This window comes from Arachis hypogaea, chromosome 9 (assembly GCF_003086295.3).
Source record: "Arachis hypogaea cultivar Tifrunner chromosome 9, arahy.Tifrunner.gnm2.J5K5, whole genome shotgun sequence".
NCBI classification, from domain to species: domain Eukaryota; kingdom Viridiplantae; phylum Streptophyta; class Magnoliopsida; order Fabales; family Fabaceae; genus Arachis; species Arachis hypogaea.
This window is the reverse complement of record NC_092044.1, coordinates 65358266-65379003: the sequence shown is the minus strand read 5'-3', so window position 1 is coordinate 65379003 and position 20738 is coordinate 65358266.

The window sequence follows — 20738 nt, the reverse complement described above, 5'->3', positions numbered from 1 at the left end:
AGTAACAAGAAAGAAAGAAAAAAAAAATGACAAAGTTAATTGACTACTGTTTATTCAAGCTAAGACTTAGCTTCAACGTCGTACTTTTCTTTAATCAGGTATAATACATTTTTATGATCGCTATTTTAACACGAAAATAAAATTCTTGTTATGTTCATGAAATGTTAAGTTAGATATATTTACAACCATTAACAAAATATTCTTTATAATTTGTTAATTATAGACATATATCTAAATATTAAATTTGAAATGGCGATTAATATGGACCGTATTTAATTTCGCTGTTTAGGATATGATTTCCACCACCCGTGCGGGAGATGTAGGACCAGTCAAATTGGATTCTTGAAAGGAAAAGCTCAATTATTTGGAACCACATATCAAATTAAATGAACCTACAATATGCCTTATTTTCTTTCCATGTCTTTTTTTTTCCTTCTCAGTTCTCATACATGTGTAAGTTGTGTAGCCCCGTTTCATTTATGTTAAATAAAGTAATAAACCCATAACTAGCCCGACCATAAGAGGATTGACAGTCGCTACTTCACCAAATGATAAGTAAAACTAAACTCAACAAAAAAATCTGACAAAAAAAACACCAATAAAAAAAATTAATTCACTAAATATGTTGTAAATTTGTAATTCGCTGAGCAAATTAGATGATGAGTAGTATTATTTTAATATCAAAATTTAGTATTCTGGGGTATCCAATAATATTTAAAATAAATTTAATATTATAAATTAACCAATTCTTAATAAATTAAGAGAGAAAAAGTGATAATATTTTTATAAATTAAGAATATAATCAGTAATTCAATGATAAATTTTACATATAAATATAAAAGTAAAAAATAAAAAGAATGAAAAGAATAATTTTTTTTGGAAGAAAAAAGAATTTTGAATTATAACCAGAAGGACATCGAAATTTAAAAATAATATAACAAAATAAGACATGTTCATACCATGATTCAACAAAGTTAGGCCTATTAAGGATAAAGGCCAACTAAGGATAGCCTCTTCTAGTTATCTGACCTCTTAAGAGGTCGGACATGGCAAGGAGGTCCAGCCTTACTTATCTAAATAATTAACTACCTCTCCAAATCTCTCCTACTATTTCTATCTCACCTAAAAGATAGATCCCAATAAACTCCCAAAATAAAGGGAACGGTTATCCACTAACAAAGGTGGAACTACTCCAAAAAGGTAGTTATCTATTCTACTACAAATACACTGATACCTCTCAGGTATATTCAAGTCCCAACCTATTAAAAACCTGCTCAAATCCCTTACTAACTTAAGTATCGGAGTCTCTTGTAGGTACCACCCCTCACCTCTTCACTAGAAACTCGGACGATGGCACCTTGGCACCAGAACAAGTCGGACGCTGCTTTATAAGGAGTCTGGACCTTTCGTTCAGGCCCAAATCATCATTTCAGGTAATCCTCGAAACATGGCGCCGTTGTCGGAGACCTGGAAGTCTACATCAGCGTATGGCGGACAATCACTACGAAGACGGTCATATAGTGTCTGAGTTGGAGCCAGATCACCACCATGACGACTTGATGCTAGCATTACCTGAATGCCCACCCAGGGGAAGGACCTCAACCCCGGCAGATTCATTTAGAGGTTCACCCACCCGAGGACGAAGAACCACCCCATCCAACAGAAATACTAGGGTTAGTTCATGGGCACCGTGGGTGACTAGAATAACTCAAACTGGAAGCTGAACGACAACGAGAAGGAGAATAGAAATTGCGAAGGGAGGTATGACAACAAAAAGAGCTAGAGAAAAAGCTCTTAAGGCTGGAGGCCGATCTCTGAAGACGGAGCAATCAGGTAGATCGGGAGGAAAGTCCTCTAGGAGGAGAGGATCTATTTGTTGAAGAGATCATACGAGCTAGGATTCCCAGAAATTTCAAAACTCCCAACATTGATCTCTACGACGGAACAACCGATCCGAGGTACCACCTCAACAATTTTAAGAGCAGGATGTGCCTAGCCGAGGCCTCTGATGCGACTCGTTGCAAAGCCTTCCCGACAACTTTGATCAAAGCTGCTATGAAGTGGTTCGATAACCTACCCTCCAGGTCGGTAACCTGCTTTGATGACCTGGAAAGGAAGTTCCTTACCCGATTTTCAATACAGAAGGACAAAGTGAAGCACGCTTCAAGCCTGCTAAGAGTTAAATAGGAGGTTGGAGAGATGCTTCGAGACTATATGGAGAGATTCAGTAAAGCTTGCTTGGAAATACAAAACTTGCCTACTGAAGCAGTGATAACAGGATTAATTAATGGCTTTAAAGAAGGGTCGTTCTCTCAATCCATATCTAAGCGACACCCAACTTCCTTGTATGGAGTACAAGAGTAGTAAAAAAAATACATCAACATGGAGAAAAATTTTCGACTTAGAGAGCCTCCCCTATAACACCCTAACTATCAAGATGTCACGCTTTCGGCTACCCCACTTGGATAGCTCAGGTATTACGATGACTCTTAAAATATTTAATACTAAAACATGAGTCTGCTTAAAACATAAATCGTATTTTTCAAAACTTACATCCATACTTACATTACAAATTCCTATCTCTCTTATAAAAGCTTATAAAGATAAAGGCGAGGGAAAAAGTAGCTAATACAACACAAAACATCACCTAAACAGAAAAGAATTAAATAAGCTCTTCCGAACTTTGTCGCCTATAACCTAAAAAAGAAAAGACCTGTAGGGGAGTGAGAACATCGTCCTCGCTGGTTCCCACTATGGAGTTAGAGAATTACTATAATAGGATGCGTGAAAATAAAACTCTTTTTAAAGTACAGTAATTAATAACCGCCTTATGCATCTTTTTAAAACCAAAGATTCAATTTTAAAACTCCAAATCCTTTTTAAAAGAGGAAACTGTTAATTCTTCAAAAATCCAAAAGCCTTTTTAAAGGTCTTTCTTAAACAGTATGAATGACCAAGCTGTTCCAAGCATATGTTTATTAAATCTATGTTGAACCAGTTTAGTTTTTCATACTTTTCTAAACCAAAAACACAAACCAAACACGGCCTTCGGCCCATCCCATAATCAACCATGGCTCCAGGCCTAAACAATTCAAACAACAGTCAATCCACCACAATCCAACCAAGTTTCAGTCACAAACACAAGTAAGAAGGTTCAAGCACAATCAAGCAGTTACTTCGAGTAGAGCATTTAGCAATTAAACTTAATTATTTACATAGGCAAACCAAGTACAATATGCACACCCAAACAATGTCACATAGATGCATATGATGAATGCATGTCCTATGGCTGATGAGTTTCATCTGTCGGTTATCAAGCCAACCCGACAAGTCCGGCTGCTAAACCCTGGACTGTCCCTTGTCGTGCATCCTCATGAGTCTATGCATAGCTTTTTCTCTTATCATTCATAATTCATACAATCATATATAAACTTTACTAAATGGGAGTTACCATTCCCGGGAATTTATACGTGTCCGGTCACCCTTACGATGTAGGGTCAACAGAGTATTGAGTCTCAACTTAGAACACGTGGTGGCAAGCCACGGTACTTTACCCAGGAAAACTCGTATCTCAGATAAAAAAAGTGCAAAAGCGACATATTCATTCATCATCATTTCCGCAATTCATTAACAATTCATATCAAGTCAAAAACATCATTTCTACCATATATCACTTTCTCCTCAAATCACTTTTCTTTAAAAAACCAAAATCAAATTTAACTCTATCTTAACTTCAAAAATCCTCTTTTCTCAAATCATTTCAAGCTTATAAGCCACATTTCTCAAAAGTAAATTTCCTTTTTCAAAACAAGCCACATTTCCACAACATCCTTCTAAAACTCCCAAACAACTCGAAACCATGCCAAATTAAAAATCCCTTCTGAAAGATTCAAAAATCGTTCATCATAACATAGGATTTGGTAATAAAATTTCTCAGCAGAGTCTTAAGACTTTAGGGGAGAATAACCTAACTCATTTCCTCGAATTCCTTCAAAATCTTTGAAACCTTAGCTTCTTAATTTGAATAACTAAAAATAGAGTTTAAGGCAAACCGAGTCGTGTAATCAATTACTCCGAACACATTTTTAAAACCATTTCTTTTACTTCAACCAAACCAATTTCAACCCATGTTAAAATCTGAAACATTTATAATGGCTCAGAAATCCTTTCAGTTTTGCTAAACCAGAATTCAAGGAATACTTCAAATCTTTCCTTAAATGTCAAAAAAAATGAGATTTGTCAAACGAAATTCAAGTTCTTTCAAAGTCACTAAAACTCCTCCAAATTAAATCTTCAAGTCAAATTAAAAAACATAAACCCTTTTCAAAATGTAATTTTATCACTTTCATAATTAATTCAGGTAAAGATAATAAAAGTCTTAAATTCACAATTCTCCAATTAAAATGGTAAATGCCTTAAATTCATAATTTTCCAAATATTTAAAATAAAGTATCGGATTTTATAGAAATTTCGACAGTACTTCCCCTAAAACTTGGACTCTACCACCCTTTCCGGGTCCCAACTTATCAAGATGATTTCCAAAAGTGCATATCATTTTCATTTTTCAATAAAACCGATTAAAACTCAAATCAATTTCCAACGGATTAAACTCAATTTCAAAATTTTAGAAGAAATAACTTTAAAGAAATATTTCAAAACAGTCCATTTCACAAAACCAAACAATAATCCAATCAAACCAAGCATTCACATCCATCCAAGACAACAAACAATACATAAGACTTATACAATCACTAAAAGTATATTTCTCATATAAATATCTATATATAACAACTCCGAAATATGAAGTTTAGTTTTCTTAAAAAGTCCCCTACCTCGATAAGTTGAAACCATAATCCTAACGGGTCAAGGAATTCCTTTCCTCTCAATAGCAGAAACAGCCTCAATCGCAACATGAAAACTCAATTTCTAATTCCAAAAAACATTAATATCACTGAAAATCTCAAAACACATAATGGAAAACTAATGGCGAGGATTCCGAGATAGAGACACTTACTGGAATAAAAGGAACGGCACAGCAGCCACAGCAACACTTACGCGACATGCAACATCAGAACTCAAACCTACGTTACCAAACCTCAAAGTCTTTAACCAAATATAATCGAACACTAGCGCATGGATCTTCGAAACATAAACACTTACTGTAGTAACAAAAAGCAGCGACGGTCTCTGAGCCGGTTTGGTGGCAGCCCCGACAGCCACCTTAAGTGGCAGCAGCGACCAGATTCCGGCAATAGTGACTGAAACCAACATGCGATGATTGTAACTTTTTTGAAAAATCAAAAGAAACGAAACCCAATATTCAAGACCTTACTGGCAAACTTTTCCGGCAGCGTCAGCAGGGTTTCTGGCGGCAGAAGCGGCAGTGGCTGGGGGCGGGTCTCCCCTCTCTTTCCTCTGCTCCCCGTACTCTCTCTATGCGACCCGACGGCTTCCCTCTCAATGGCACGACAGCGGTAGAGACAAATGGAAGATGCGACAGTGACAACCTGCGTGACGGGGTCTTCTCCTCACCAGCGGCAAACCCTTGGCGGCGGCACTGATGGGGCGGCCGAGCTCGTTAACGACGGCGGCGCAGAGGCATTTCCTTCCTCTCCCGTGCATGCCACTTCCTTCCATCAGTCTCTCTCTCTCTTTGTGAACTCAAGGATGACGGCGACGTGGTGAGGGCGAACGGCAACAACGAACAGAGGTGGCGGCTCCCTGGACGACGACGGTAGCGCATGCGGCAAGACGCAGTGGTGGCGGCGAACTGGATGCGGTCTGACGGCAACGCTGGTTGGTGGCGTGGACAGCTCTTTCCCAGCGCTCTCTTCCTCCCTCTCGGACCCCCTCCCCTTCTTCTTTTCTTTCTTTCTTCCCTCTCAAGAACCGTGTCTGTGCGTGTGTTGGTGAGGAAGAGGGTGAGCTGAGTGTTGTTTAGTTAGGGCAAGGCTGTGGGTAGTTTTAGGAAATTTTAATAGAATATGGATAGTAATGTAATTTTATAAAATAAAGAAAAGATAGAATAATAATTAAGAAAACCAAATTAAATACAAAATATTCATCTTTAAAATACCTTTATAATTACTAATTTGTAATTTTATTTTCAGTTAAATATTAATTTAATAAAAATTAGAGATAAGTAAATTAATTCTCCTTTATTTATAAAATAAGGTTAACAGTCTAAATATTTAAAATTAAGGCATATAAAAAATATCCTCTATTTTTTTCAATTATAAGAACTCTAAATAATAAATAAGAGTTTACTCAAATTTTATATAAAAATCTCTAAAATATAGTCTTAAATAAATATAATACATAATAAATAATTTATTAATAACTCTTCAAAATTCGGGGTCTTACATCTTACCCCTCTTATAAAAATTTTTGTCCTCGAAAATTAACTTAATATGTAAAATACTAAAATTGTTTTGAATACTTTACTTTTGTATACTTTAGAAAAATAGAGGTCTTGGCATATATATATAATTTTCTAAATATCGGATAGCTCTTAAAACTTAGGTGTAAGGAAAAGTTGTGGTCTAAAGTAAAAGTTACAAGATGGTTCAAAACAAAAATGTCACTTGGGGCTACTATTTTACCAAAACCTGAAGCATAAGAAGGTGCAAGTGTTCAAGTTAGGTGTTTGCAAAAACAAAGGGACTATCTAGGTGGAAAAAGTTTGAAAAATAGGTCCACGTAAACAAACAGGATAACATCTGCGCACAGACCTCATACTAACTTCAGAACTTCAACTTTCTAACTCTATCAATCACTTCATAACCACATAACCAGTCATAAGCCTAACACCCGCAAACTCTTTCTCAAGGAACAAAACTCCCACAACTTCTCATAATGTTGTACGCTTACCGCTTCACCTTCGATATCTACAAACCATGTCTTAAAGAACTAAAACATCGTATTACTATACCTAAAGGTCGCACGTGACATTAAAACAATTCTCAAGTTCGGTTAGAAGAATATAGGATCTAGGAAAAAGGACAAGCGACAAGGACAATATTTGCAAGAGCTTGAAAGGATCATTGAGGTCACAAGTAATCAAGAATGTCCAAGGAATGAAGAGTGCCAAAAAGAAAATTAGTTTGGCAACTTCAAGAATGGCTCCCAAATCAATGAAATCCGATAGGAATAACAAAAGGAAAAGTAGTGCAGTAGTTTGAAACAAAATCAAGTCGAGTCAAGGAATATAAGGTTTACAAAAAAAGAATGTCGAAGACCAAAGATAAAACTCATAAGACCCAAGTAGAATTAAGAATACTTTCAAATGAATTGCTCATAAAGAATGAAAAATTTTTCAAAAATCATTTCACATTCTCAAAGAAAAGGTGCACAACAAACATTTTGTAGAAGATAGAGATTATGTGGAGTTTTGAAACAAATGAACACTAGTTTGTCTAAAAGTAACTTATTTCCTCAAAGTTCATATTTAATCAAACATGTATAAAAGTTATAGCAAAGATAGAGAAAGTCAAACTCTATTTAGAAAAGGAAAATTTAAGGTAAAAATTTTCGTAAACACACTTTCATCAAAAGCAGAGTTTCGCGTATGTGAACACCCTTCTGCGTACGCATGGGCGTTAAAATACTCATCTTGCGTACGCATGCCACCTATGCGTACACGAGTATGCGAAACAGAAAGACTGGTCCACGTCGCGTGCTAACTGCTGCATACGCGAGTGCTTGAAAATTTTCATCTTTGCGTATGTGCGCCAGAGCCGCGTACGCACGATAAGGTTTTTAATTACAATCAAGCAAGAAAAATTTAATTTTGAAACTTCTTCAAAATCCTCAGGGAAAAAGAATCCTAAAAAAGTGTACCAATTCAAGAAAGATAGCAGAACTCCCAATTTAATAACCATCTCATTCACTAAAGAAGATGCTCAAGAAGTGACACCTAGCCACGACAACCTAGTGGTAATAACAATAATCGTCGCCAACACAAATCTCCACAGAACTTTGGTGGATCAAGGGAGTTTGGTGGACATACTATTTAAGCCCGCCTTTAAAAAACTAGAAGAAAAAGATCTGAAGGCGTACCCAAATAACCTCTTTGGGCTGGGGGACATGTCGATCTAACCTCTTAGATTTATCTCCCTTTTCACCACCTTTGGAAAGGGCACAAAGTCAAAGACATTAAACGTCGACTATATTGTGGTCGACATCATGTAGGCTTACAATGCCCTGATATGTTAGACCACTTTAAATCGACTAGCAGCATTCGTCTCTATGCCTCACCTGTGTGTGAAGTTTCCTAGTGCAGAAGGGATTGCCACCATAAAGGGAGATCAAAAGTTGGCACAAAAGTGTTACAATGAAAGCCTTAATATAAAAGATAACTGATGCGTCCATATTTTTCAATATATTTTGGCTTGATTTGAATGGATTCTAGCATATGAACTCACACTTAAGCACCAAAATAGCATACTTTTGTGTTTGATCCCTATTTTGATCCTAAATGTGAAAACATGGGTTTTAATGCTTAGATTAGTGATTTTTAATTCCACTTTTATGTCATTCGATACCGTGATATGGTTTGTGAGTGATTTCAGACCTTGGAGGCAAGAATGGATGGCCAAAAGTGGAAGAAAGCTTGTATAAGGGAGAAAACATGAAGAAAACAAGGAAAAGCACACACAGCAAAGTGTGCATGCGCACAACCCTGTGTGCGTATGCACAAGCAAAAATTTCCATGTGCGCGTGCGCACAAGCACCTGTGCATGCGTACAGGTCAATTTTCAGCTGAGTGTGCGGACGCACACGTCTGTGCGTCCGCATAGGTCCCTGCACGTGATTGCATAAATGAAACGCGTGCTGCGCAAATTTAAAGGTCTTTTAGCCCATTTTGGAAGGCTTGAAGGCTGAAATGCAAGGCTATATAAAGGGGATATCAACACATTTGAAGGTATTAGGTTTTAGCTCACTTAGATAGTTTTATTTCATAATAATTAGGAGTAGGAATGTTGTAGAGTAGCAAGCTCTCCTAGGGTTTATGTAGTTTCCATTTGCATTTTAATGGTAGCAATTTATAGCAAGCTTTAATCTTGGATGTTGATCAACTCTTTTGTAAGTACCCTTTAATTTCTCTTTAATTACATCATAGTTGCTTTAATTTTCCTTTGGTTCAAGTTACTTTGTTTATATTACAATTTTGTGTTTCTTGAAGTTTTGATCAATGAATTTTATGTTTCATGCCTCCTTTATGTTTGATTGCTTGTTTATGCTTGGTTTTATTGATAGTTGGTTATAGTCTTATCATTTTCCTTGCAATTTTCTATACTTTACCTTTATGCACACAAGGTGTTTGTGAAAATGCCAACTTTAGATTTTGAGTAGATTTGTATACCTTGGCTTGTGGTTTGAGCTCTTAGGATACTAGAGTCATAATGTTTGACATTTAGTGGTAATTCTTAGGTAGTTAATTGACTCTTGTTTCCATTGACGCTAGCCTTTTATCAACTAGTTTGGTAAGTTGGCTAGGACTTATGGATTAAGGTCAATTATGCTTGCTTGACTTACTCCTCGATGGTTGGGGTTGACTAGGCAAGGTTGACTCATGATAATTACCATAATTGTGGTTATGGCAATGATAGGATTCCTTGGACCCTCAATTTCCAAGTCAAGGCTTCTTTTATGCATTTTCACTAATTTTGATCTTTCTTCCTTTTACTTGCATTAATTACTAATTTTTATTATCTCTTTGTTCTTTTATTACTTAGTTCTTTAAATCTTCATTTCTTGCTTTTAAAACCCCCTTTTTCTCCTATCAACCGAAAGCGTATAACACTTCAATTACGTCTTAGGGAGAACAACCCGAAGTTTAAATACTCTTGGTTTATAATTGATTTGAAATTTTAACATTTGATCTGGGCATTAATTGTTGGTCTAGACTATACTTTCAATGATGGAACTCTATTTTGTGGAAATCTAGATTGACGATAAATGCCCAGCGTCAGTAACCCGAGCAAAAAAGAAGTCAACACTATCGAACTCAGTGGTGTTCAAACTCAGGAAGAACTACGCCCGCAACCTAGAGAAAAGGTAAAAGAAGTGCAAATCAGAGATCGTGCTAAAAAGACAACATATAGAAGGGCCAACCTAGATGGAGGTCTGGAAGCATAGCTTGTTGACCTTGTATGAAAAATCTCTGACCTCTTTGCCTGGAAAGCCTCCGACATGCTTGGTATAGATCTTGACCTGACGTGTCATAATCTCACCGTCTACTTGGGTTCCAGACCTATTCAATGAAAGCATCAGAAAATCGTGCCCGAAAGAACACAAGTTGTGGAAGAACAAGTGCAAGTGTTATTGGAAGTCAGATTCATAAGAGAGGTAAAGTATCCATTGTGGCTGGCTAACATAGTTTTAGTAAGAAAGCAAAATGGAAAGTGGAAGATGTGTATCGACTACACTGACCACTACAAGAAAAAGCAATATTTGTAACAAAAAAAATTATTGCAAAAAATCGAGATTTTGAAGCAAAAGGATTTTGTAAAAAAAAAAGGGCCGTTGCAGTACGTCCCGTTACAAAAAGTTTTTGTAACAAAAAATGAAACTGTAACAATTCAAAGTAATATTTTGTAATAAAATTTACTGATACAAAAAACCAAAAGTTGTTACAAAAGTGATAACAAATTTTGATATTCAAAATATTTTTAGTGACAATATATTTTTTCCTATCATAAAATTTTGTTACAAAATGTAACTTGATTTTGTAACTTTTTTTTCTTTAGTTACAAAACACTATTTTTTGTAATATTTTTTTAATACAAATTACACACACCAAATTATATTATTTTTTTAATTAATTGATATATTAACTAATTTACTCAGCAAGTTAACATTTATATAATATATAATAACATAGATAGTTTAAATATCTTTCATTTAACTAAGATTGTTTTATAAATCTTCAATATACAAACTTTAAAGTACAAACTAACAAGACACATTGAAGAACCCTAATGAACTAGATAGATACATAGGACAAAAAAAAAACAAGAAATTATAAATCTTCAAAATATAAACTACAAATTACAAACTCTAGCATGTTCATATAACTCCTTTCTCAGGGAGAAGCTTCTAATAAGTACCACACACCTAAAAAGACCACCAACCAAAAGACACTAGCTTAAGAAACAAGAGTTGTTTTTCCTTTAAAAATACACAGGAAAAACAAAAAACTATACTCGTATTATTCAACAATGAATACAAACTAAAATTCTTACCATGTCCTTTCCCAACTCTTTTTCAGTTGAGCAACATACTCAACAATTCTTTTGATGGCTTCCACTTATCGATGTAACAATTAAAGAGTAGAGTTTAGACCTTGACAAAGCAATTAATTAAAAAAATCTGCATAATCTCACACTATTAACCTAAATAATCATAATAATTATGATCATTTATACTAACTGTTTCCAGATTATGATAGAATATTTTTACACGAATCACTTGTCACTGTTTAACATAAGAAACAAAATATAAAAAACCAAAACAAAAAATAAAAACAAGATATAACACTAATTATAACTTAGATTCTTTGTTATAAGAGCACGAAAAAGGATAAATGCCTACCAATTTTCAAAAACAGTGAAGCATTATGTATCAAGTTGTATAACCTTAGTGATTGTAGAACAAGCCTCTCAACATCTCTAATGTAATGTATAAAATGATGGGAGCAGTTTCTAAGATAGAAACCAACACTACAAAAAAAGGTTAAAATAGCAAAAAAGAACATGCAGAAAATAACAAAAATAGCCACTTCAAAAAGCTCACATGGAACCACAATCAAGAAGTTTCACAGCAGAATAGAGAGGACAGTAACGATTAGAAAACATAGACGCATTCTACGAACAGATTCAGCTACTGAATGCCTTTGAGACTCTGGTGCAGTAATGGCTTCTTCAAATTTAAGTTTCATAACTGCCTTTTCATATTCCTTCAATTTCATTGTTGCATCAGGATCATTTAGACACATTTTCTTTACCTATTGAATATAAGCATATTACATCAAACACAATTAGATATTGACACAAAGTACATGCTAAAGACAAATAGAAAGAAGATAATAAGATACTTTGAAGAAAACTAAAAACCAAAAATAATAGAATGGCTCAAAAGATCTCTAGTATATAGTACAATTAAAGGAGTTAAAGAAACTAAAAATAACACTCAAGGCCAAAGAACTGTAAGGCTTCTTCAACCATATAAAAACTTGCAGTAATCTCCCAAACAAAGGACAGCCACCACTACCCCCAACCTCAATGATTAATTTTCAATTTCATAACATGATAAAATTCTACCAACCTCATACTAATATCATTTTATCATTCTCCACCCATACACAATACCCTCTCAAGCTATCTCTTTATTTCTGTTTTGTCCCCCCCCCCCCAAATTTCCCTAAAGAAATAAATCCCTTTTGAACATAAGGTTCTTACTTCTTAGGAGGAAGATAAATAACAGAATAAAGAAATGCTAAAAGACACCCTTAGATACTTGCAACACAAACAAAGTCGACACCTTTTTTTTGGTTTTATTTTGTTCATTATCAATGATATTTTCTTATCTATCACATGTAAACTAAGATTCTCCACACATAAAAATATATATAGTTATACAAATCAATTAATGACTTCAAACAAAATAGTTGAAGCATACTTCAGATTTAGCACTTACCTAGTTAACAACATATCAAAGTTTTGCCAATATCAACAATCTGCTGAAATTCAAAACCCTATTTCATTACCAACCAAAGGCATAAGCACATGCTTATCAAAGCATCAATATTCTCATCACAGAAACTATACACCCATCCTTAATAAGAAATTCTAATCAAAATTCATAAATTTCAATAATCAAACATTATAATCATTACAGTTTAACAATTCAAAGTATTTTTTTTTTGAAAATCTCTTTACAAGAATATTCATATTTTTTTACATGTATCTTCTTCTTGCTATCAATTCAGCTACATAACTTAGATGCAGATGGCTTTAAATATTAGTATTTTCACAACATTTCATGAATTTTAATTCTATATATATAATAAATTAATATATCATTCCATCTATTAGATTAACCATCATCTAAGTCTGGTCTAGGACATGACTTAACATTTTTTTATATACATGAAAGGGGGTTTGGATGATTGACACTAATAGGAACTCAGGAAGAACAAAATCAATCAATATTATAAAGCCTTAATCAAAACACTAACAGGAACTCAGGAAGAACAAAATCAGAACCATTCACTAACAGGAAGAGAAGAGAAGCAAATTTCAAATTTACCTAATCAAAACTTCTAATAACCAAATCCCAAATTTCAGAAGAGAAGCAATCTTAATCAGAAATTCCAAATTTCCAATAATCAGAACCCTAAATCTCTAATCATAAATTCCAATATTTAAATCCCTAATTAGAAATTCTAATAACCAAATCCCTAATCAGAAATTCAAAACATATAATTTACTTGAACTAAACTTAAGCAGGGGCTAGAGAAGAGAAGAAGACCAATAGCAGAAGCAGTCATTGTCGCCGTTGTTGTTCAGGCCTTGAGGGTCAGAGAAGCTCCGTCGTTGTTTGCAGTTGTCGTCATCGAGAGAAACGTCGTCACTGGGAGCCGAGAAACAATGCACCACTATCGTGACTCCGAGGATAGGGAGCGGTGACTGGCGCCGTCATGGTACTGTCGAGAGACAGAGAGAGCGCTGAGAGGGAAAGAATGCGACAGTGGGTGAGAGGCACAGAGAGGAATGCGCCGAAAAGACTGGCGGTGCCGTCATCAGGGCCTGCAGGGAAGGGATAAGAGGAGACTGAACTCTAAGGGTGGGACTGTGGCAGAGTCAGGGAGAAGGCATGTGAGGCACAGAGGGTCAGAGGCAGTGAGGCACTGAGGCTTGTGTATTGCGTGAACTGAATGCGTGCCCTAGGCTAGGATGAAAAGTTCACATAATGATGCTCACCGGGCTGGGCCGGGCGCCCAATTGCTGCATGGTTTGGGCATTTAAATGCCCAGTCAGGTACCCTGGCTGGCGTTTAAACGCCAGTTTTCCTTCTTCACTGGGTGTTTTGAACGCCCAGCTTTTTCTCTGTAATTTCTCTGCTTTATGTTATTGGATATTCATTTTGCTAAATCCTTTATTCAAGAAGATATGTTTTCAATTTTGAAAAATAACAAAATGAGTCAAAACATATAATTCTTGGATCAAAACACAAGATATATGCAAGAACCTTATGAACGTCAAGATGAACACCAAGAACAATCTTGAAGATCAAGATGAGCATCAAGAACTTAGTTTTCTTAATGAAAGAAAACATGGAGGACACCAAACTTAGAACTTTCTCATGTTTAGGCTATATGAATGCAAGAATGCATATGTAGAACATCATGCAGTACAAATCAATAAATCATGAAGATCAAACAAGGCAATTCATCAAGAACAACTTGAAGATCATCAAGAACACAATGCATGTGTTTCAAAAATTGCAAGACAATTAAAATCATGCAATTGACACCAAACTTAAATTTGGCCCTAGATTCAAACAAGAACCATGAAATATTTTTGGGTTTTTATGATTTTATGAAATTTTTTTGTATTTTTCGAAAATTATATTTGGAAAAAAGAATAAAAGAAGAAAATATTTTTGAAAGATTTTTGGAAAACATTTTGAAAATAAAATAAGGATTAAAACATAAAGAAAATTACCTAATCTGAGCAACAAGATGAACCGTCAGTTGTCCAAACTCGAACAATCCCCGGCAACGACGCCAAAAACTTGGTGCACGAAATTGTGATAATCAACAATGGTGCCAAAGACTTGGAGCTCTCAAATGTGAATCACACTTTGTCACAACTTCGCACAACTAACCAGCAAGTGCATTGGGTCATCCAAGTAATACCTTACGTGAGTAAAGGTCGATCCCACGGAGATTGTCGGCTTGAAGCAAGCTATGGCCACCTTGTAAATCTCAGTCAGGCGGATTCAAATGGTTTATAGAGTTTTGATAATTAAAAGATAAATAAAACATAAAGTAAAGATAGAGATACTTATGTAATTCATTGGTGAGAATTTCAGATAAGTGTATAGAGATGCTTCATCGCTCTTGAATCTCTGCTTTCCTACTGCTTTCATCCACTCCTTCATACTCCTTTCTATGGCAAGCTGTATGTTGGGTTTCATCGGTGTCAATGGCTACCTCCCATCCTCTCAGTGAAAATTGTCTAAATACGTTGTCACTGCACGGCTAATCATCTGTCGGTTCTCGATCATATTGGAATAGGATCCAGTGATCCTTTTGCGTTTGTCACTACGCCCAACACTCGCGAGGTTGAAGCTCGTCACAGTCATCACTTCCCAGATCCTACTTGGAATACCACAGACAAGGTTTAGACATTCCAGATCTCAGGAATGGCCGCCAATAATTCTAGCTTATACCACGAAGACTCTGTTCTTTCGGAATGGAGGCTAAGAGATACACGCTCGATCTAAGGTAGAACGGAAGTGATTGTCAGGCACGCGTTCATAGGTTGAGAATAGTAAATAGTGTCATAGATCATCACATTCATCATGTTGAAGTGCAACGAATATCTTTGAATAAGAATAAGCATGAATTGAATGGAAAATAGTAGTAATTGCATTAATGCTCGAGGAACAGCAGAGATCCATACCCTTAATATATGGTGTGTAGAAACTCCACCGTTGAAAATACATAAGTGAAAATAGGGTAGGCATGGCCGAATGGCCAGCCTCCCAAAACGTGAACAATGGTCCCAAGATTCCAAGATTTCCCAGATTAAAATACAATAGTAAAAGGTACAATTTATAATGAAACTAGCTACTAGGGATTACAGAAATAGGTAAATGATGCATAAATCCACTTCCGGGCCCACTTGGTGTGTGCTTGGGCTGAGCATTGACCTTCACACGTGTATAGACTTCTCTTGGAGTTAAACACCAGCTTTGGTGCCAGTTTGGGCGTTTAACTCCAACTTTTATGCCAATTCTGGCGTTTTGATGCAAGAAAAGAGCAAAGAGCTGGCGTTTTGACGCCATTTTACATCATCAAAACTCGTGCAAGGTATGGACTATTATATATTGCTGGAAAGTCCTGGATTTCTACTTTCCAACGCAATTAAAAGCGTGCCATTTGGAGTTTTGTTGCTCCAGAAAATCTACTTCAAATGCAGGGAGGTCAGAATCCAACAGCATCTGCAGTCCTTTGTCAACCTCTGAATCAGATTTTTGCTCAGTCCCTCAATTTCAGCTAGAAAATACCTGAAATTATAGAAAAACACACAAACTCATAGTAAAGTTCAGAAATATGAATTTCGCATAAAAACTAATAAAAACATCCCAAAAAGTAGCTAGATCCTAGTAAAAACTACCCAAAAAACAATGCCAAAAAGCGTATAAATTATCCGCTCATCAAAACACCAAACTTGAATTGTTGCTTGTCCCCAAGCAAATGAAAATAAAATAGGATAAATAGAAGAGAATATACAATGAATCCCACAGTATCAATGAAGCTTAGTCCTAATTAGATGAGCGGGGCTTGTAGCTTTTTGCTTCTGAACAGTTTTGGCATCTCACTTTTTCCTTTGAAATTCAGAATGATTGGCATCTATAGGAACTTAGAATTTTAGATAGTGCTATTGATTCTCCTAGTTCAATATGTTGATTCTTGAACACAGCTACTTTATGAGTCTTGGTCGTGACCCTAAGCACTTTGTTTTCCAGTATTACCACCGAATATATAAATGCCACAGACACATAACTGGGTGAACCTTTTCAGATTGTGACTCAGCTTTGCTAAAGTCCCCAGTTAGAGGTGTCCAGAGTTCTTAAGCACACTCTTTTGCTTTGGATCACGACTTTAACCACTCAGTCTCAAGTTTTTCACTTGGACCTGCATGCCACAAGCACATGGTTAGGGACAGCTTGATTTAGCCGCTTAGGCTTGGATTTTATTTTCTTGGGCCCTCCTATCCATTAATGCTCAAAGCCTTGGATCCTTTTATCCTTTCCTTTTGGTTTAAAGGGCTATTGGCTTTTTCTGATTGCTTTTTCTTTTTCTTTCTCTCTTTTTTTTGCCAGCTTTTTTTTCACTGCTTTTTCTTGCTTCAAGAATCAATTTCATGATTTTTTAGATTATCAATAACATTTCTCTTTGTTCATCATTCTTTCAAGAGCCAACAATTTTAACATTCATAAACAACAAGATAAAAAATATGCACTGTTCAAGCATTCATTCAGAAAACAAAAAGTATTGCCACCACATTAAAATAATTAAACTAGTTTCAAGATAAAATTTGAAATCCAAGTACTTCTTGTTCTTTTGTAATTAAGCACATTTTTCATGTAAGAGAGGTGAAGGATTCATGGAGTTATTCATAGCTTTAGGACATAGACACTAGGCACTAATGATCATGTAGTGAAGACACAAACATAGATAGAGCATAAAGCCGAAAAATAGAAAATAAATAGATAAGGAGATTAAGGAATGCGTCCATGATGAGCGGATAATTTATACGCTTTTTGGCATTATTTTTAGTATGTTGTTAGTATGTTTTAGTTAGTTTTTATTATATTTTTATTAGTTTTTAGTTAAAATTCACTTTTTTGGACTTTTTAATGAGTTTATGTGTTTTTCTGTGATCTTAGGTATTTTATGGCTGAAATTGAGGGACCTGAGCAAAAATCCGATTCAGAGGCTGAAAAAGACTGCAGATGCTGTTGGATTCTGACCTCCCTGCACTCGAAGTGGATTTTCTAGAGCTACAAAGGCCCAATTGGCGCGCTCTCAATTGTATTGGAAAGTAGACATCTTGGGCTTTCTAGAAATATATAATAGTTCATACTTTGCCCGAGATTTGATGGCCCAAACCGGCGTTCCAAATCAGCTCAAGACTGCCCGGCGTTAAACGCCGGAACTGGCACAAGAATGGGAGTTAAACGCCCAAACTGGCACAAAAGTTGGCGTTTAACTCCAAGAAAAGTCTCTACACATGGAAGCTTCAATGCTCAGTCCAAGCACACACCAAGTGGGCCCGGAAGTGGATTTTTATGTCATTTACTCATTTTTGTAAACCCTAAGCTACTAGTTATCTACAAATAGGACCTTTTACTTTTGTATTTTACATCCTGGAATCTTTTGATCACTTTAGATCTGAGGATCATCTTTGGACGTCTAGTTCTTAGATTATGGGAGGCTGGCCATTCGGCCATGCCTAGACCTTGTTCTTATGTATTTTCAACGGTGGAGTTTCTACACACCATAGATTAAGGTGTGGAGCTCTGCTGTACCTCGAGTGTTAATGCAATTACTATTGTTCTTCTATTCAATTCAGCTCATTCTTTTTCTAAGATATTCATTCGCACCCAAGAACATGATGAATGTGATGATTATGTGACGCTCATTGATGTGTGGAAAATGATCCAACACAAACTCACCGGCAAGTATACCGGGTCGCATCAAGTAATAAAACTCACGGGAGTGAGGTCGATCCCACAGGGATTGAAGGATTGAGCAATTTTAGTTTAGTGGTTGATTTAGTCAAGCGAATCAAGTATTGGTTGAGTGATTTTGTATCCAACAGTAAGTAAATAGCAGGAAATGTAAAGGGAGAGGGATGAATTGCAGAAATTAAAGAGAACTGAAAGTAAAGGTGCTGAATCTTAAAGAACAAGAAATTAAATGACTGAAACTTAAAGTGCAAGAAATGTAAATTGTAGTAACTTAAAGTGCAAGAAATATAAATTGCTTGAATGGAAAAAGGGAGTTGAGGACTGTGAATTCAGAATTTAAGCAAGGGAAATTAAATTGCAGCAATTATCAAAGCAATAGATGATTTGAATTCTGCCCGAGCTCAAATAGAAATGGAAATTAAATTGCGGCAGCGATTCAGCAGAAGAATCAAAATGAAAATTGGATCTCAGGACTCCAGAGACTAGATAGCAGAGTCTAGATCTCAATTCCTTCCCAGATCCACATTCACAAAGCAATTAAAGAGAAATTGAAGATTGAAGCAGTAAAGGAAATGTAATTGAACTCAATTATGTAGAAGAGAAATTAAAGAGATCTTGAATGGAGATTGAGACCGAAATTCCTCAATTCTTCACACCCAAGACTCAAACAAGAGAAGTAAAAATGCTCAAGCAAGAACAAGGAAGAAGAGAGATCAGTTCTCCTTCCCAATTCTCTCAGATCTTATTTCAAAGCTCTCAAAGAAAATGAAGTCTCAAAATGTAAAAGTTCAAAAATCAAAAGAAGGGTCCTAATTACATCAAACTATCTCCTATTTATACACTTTCTATTCTTGGATTTTGGAATTTGGATGGGCTTTTGATTTGGTGAAGAAATGAATTAAATTGGATTTTTAATCCAATTTTCAGCCCATGAGAAATTAGCTTCCAGGAGGCTGCCCTGCCCTTGTGGAGGGCAGAGCAGGAAAATTGTGCAAGCGGCCTCGTGCGTGTGATGGGCGTGTGAAGCGTCAGGATGCTGCCCTGCCCTTGTGCAGGGCAGGGCAGAGTTTCATGGTGCGCCTGCCTTGCTGCCCGTGCGTGCTTGCTGTGCACCAAGCTCATGCCCGTGCCAATTTTGTGCGCTGGCCATGCACCACAAAATGCTGCCCTGCCCTTGTGGAGGGCAGGGCAATGTGCCAATGGTGAAGTCCCACGTTCGAAACTCGGTGGAGGCACATGCTGCGCCTTTTTCCTTGGTTTTCTTGGCACCAAAGTAACGCCTAGTTCCTTGCTTCCTCATGGTGCCGTGTTCGATTCTTAGAGATTGAAAGCAAGCCAATTTTTGCTTGTTTTCCTTGTGTTTGAGCGCTACTTCTTTCCTCCTTGTTCTTGGGTTCGAAACCCATAGGAGACATTAGGAAGCAATTTCCTTTGAATTATTCTTGGATGAAGCCCGATATTGCTCTTGAGGAGGGCAGGGCAGAGTTTTTGTTTCCTTTGGTCCTTGGCATCAAATTGTGCTCCGCCCTTGTTGTGGGCAGGGCAGTGATGCTTTTCAAGGCTTGGTTCAATATGCTGCTCTCCTGGAGGGCCGTGTGCTCTTGTGGAGGGCAGTGTTTGCCTCCTCCTTCTATGTTGCACCACACTTCTCATTTCTTGGCCACACTCCTTAAGCCACGTTTTTCTTCTTTTCTTCCTTTCTTCACCTACAAGAAACCAAAACAACCAATCAAAGTATCTCTAAACTCATAAGGTTTAAAAATCAATTAATTTTTGCTCAATCCTCATGATTTAGCATCAATTTAATGGTGGTTGTTTGATTTAAAGAAATTATGCATTTTCATTCCAAATTACTTACTTAGGATGTAAGAAAGTGTATAAAGACTAGTAAAACAAGTGAAATTAGCTTGAAAAATGGGTATATAATGACCTATTATCACAACACCAAACTTAATTCTTGCTTGTCCCCAAGCAAGCATCAAAACTAAGAGAAAATGAAATGAACAAGAAGAGCAAACATATCCTTATTAGGCATATAGCAGAACTTGATTCATGGAGTTTTTATGCAGACAATGATAACTCAAGTTATTGTTTGCTGTTACATAATATACATTTTTCCTCAAAGGCTCACAAAACTTGCTGTTATAAGGTTTACTCTTTACTTGCTCCCTTGCTAACTTTTCTTTTCTCATTTTGCTTAACAAGCTTATTATTCTTTGAAGGCTTAGTGTCAAATGCTGTAGTAGCCT